Below are 2321 nucleotides of genomic sequence, written 5' to 3'. Positions count from 1 at the left end.
TGGCCGCCTTGGCAGCCACCCGCCCCGCCTTCAACCCGGCAGCTTCTCCCCGCCTCCCTACACGCCCAGGTTCGCCCAAGGCTCGGCCAAATCTGGGTGGAGTTCCCGTGGGGTGGGGGCGCCAGCTGGGGCGCCCTGAGCCAGACCCCACCTTTCCTTAACCCCTGTGCAATGAAGTCAAGTCTTCATGAATTAACTTCAGGCAAGGGAGGGGCTCGTGTGTACGGAATGTACACAGTGACGGGTTGTGGACCCCACCCGGAGGACTCTATTGCCTCTTCTGTTTGATGTGTCCTGCCTGGCCATCTCTATCATAGGCAGACTCGCCACCACACTACAGCGGAGGCCCTGCTCGCTATCTACATCCAGAGCCCGAATCAGCCCTAGTATACTGAGTTCTGGATGGAGAACTCCTCCACTAAGATAAAGATACACGATTGCACCTTGCATGGTGGTCCAAGGGAATCTGAGGAACTACTGCATTCACGCGGCACATTTAATTGTCAAGGCGTAGAGTTTGTGAAATTTTAAGTGTTGTGTTCCTTAGGGTTTTGCCCCCTGAGGGGCGTGTACATTTTACAGACATCCTGAGGATCTGCTTACTCATTTGTAAAATGTGATGATTTTTAGTGCCTCCGTACCTCCTGGTGTTGAGATTTTTGCGGGTCATTTGTTACTGCATCATAACGAAACCTATTCTGAAACACATGAGAAAAAAACAATTACAGAATCAGAGTGGGAAGACGGTGGAGTTTCTCCGGAGCTCAGTGTTTAAAAGGACCCACAAGGAGGGACATATACTCAAGGATGGATGGAAAAGTGACAGGAAGTCCAAGAGGCAGAATAAGCTCAGAGTTCCTGAAATCCAAAAGAGAACGAAAAAGGATAATTTTTGCTCTATTTCAGCAGGATAATGAAAACCCCTTTGGGGAAGGTGTTGTAAGGTTAATGGAAGATATTAATAGAAAGCAAATCTCATCTCCACCAGCGGAAGGTGTTCAAATTGGAAAAGCGAGAACATCTCCAAAAGATCTCCTCTCCTCTGCTTCATCACAGAAACTACTCCACTTCCGAAATCACTAGCTCAAGCATCCATTTTCTGTCCACAATTCCCTCTCCATTCAGCCACTTGTTCAAATCTTCTCTGCTCTCCAACCTCATTGACCACTACCCCAACTTTCTTCTCAAGTTTTCATATTCAGCAAAAACAACAACAACAACAACAAAACAAAACAAAACCCCCAGATCATTATTTTAATAATACTTCTACCAATAACCTAAACTCCCTGGTGCTTTGTCTTTTCATTTGTCAAACTCTGCTTTTGGCTTTCTCTGTGCCTGCAAACTCTGTTGCAAACAGATTCCACACAGGACAGACTGGCATCAAGATAATGTCATAATCATTAACCTCAAATGGTCCCCGAAATCCTATACTTTCCATGTCAATTTCCAGTCTCAAATTAAATTATGACTATTTCAAACCTTCTTGGAGGATAGATCTACTCTCTTCAGACCTCTGATAACTCTCGTTGCCCTCCCCGTTCTCAACAGGTGACTTTACCTCCTACTTTATAGAGAAAATGAAACTGTATTAGACAATGTCTCACTTTTCCACTATCAGACCCATATATCCACTTACGTTTGCATCCATTTTCTCCTTTGTGGCAAAGGTATTATTTTCCAATATTAATTACAACTTCTTCCTTCCCTATGTTTTTGCTTTTCCCTCCTCCCCTCTTTTAAGCAAGTAGGTGGCTCTGTGCTCACTTGAGTAGAGGGATGTGGCTGAGCACAATGCAAAAGGTCACTGATGTTTCTTCCCAAAAGGCTAAATTCCAGTAGAGAAGTGTGGTAGGTTTCAAAAATAACCACAGAAATTTCCCCTCCTCTCTCCTCCTCCTTCGGCAATGCCTAACCACACCGATTCTGGGATGGTCTTGTGACTTGCATTGACCAATGGGACAGTAGCAAATATGACACAAGCAGAGGCTTGAAAACAAACTTCCACTGTGGGGATTGCCCTATTACTGCCCTTGGGAACCCTGAAATCACCATATGAAGAATCCTAGGCTAGCCACGTGGATCAGAGAATAAGCCTTCTCAGCTGAGCGCCCCCTAGCCCCCTGCTGCCCAGACCAACCAGTATGCCAACCACCGGACAGGTGAGATAGGATATCCTAGACCAGTGCTTCTCAAATGTTACTGTATACATAAACCTCCTGGGGATCTTGTCAAAATGCAGAAACTGACTCATTAGGCCTAGGGTGAGGCCAGAGAGTCTACATTTCTAATACATTTCTGGGTACTGCTGGTCTGAGGAC

This window comes from Rhinolophus sinicus, chromosome 18, assembly GCF_057876585.1.
Source record: "Rhinolophus sinicus isolate RSI-liver-muscle chromosome 18, RSI-T2T, whole genome shotgun sequence".
In the NCBI taxonomy this organism is placed as follows: Eukaryota; Metazoa; Chordata; class Mammalia; order Chiroptera; family Rhinolophidae; genus Rhinolophus; species Rhinolophus sinicus.
This window is presented reverse-complemented; position numbering follows the sequence as displayed.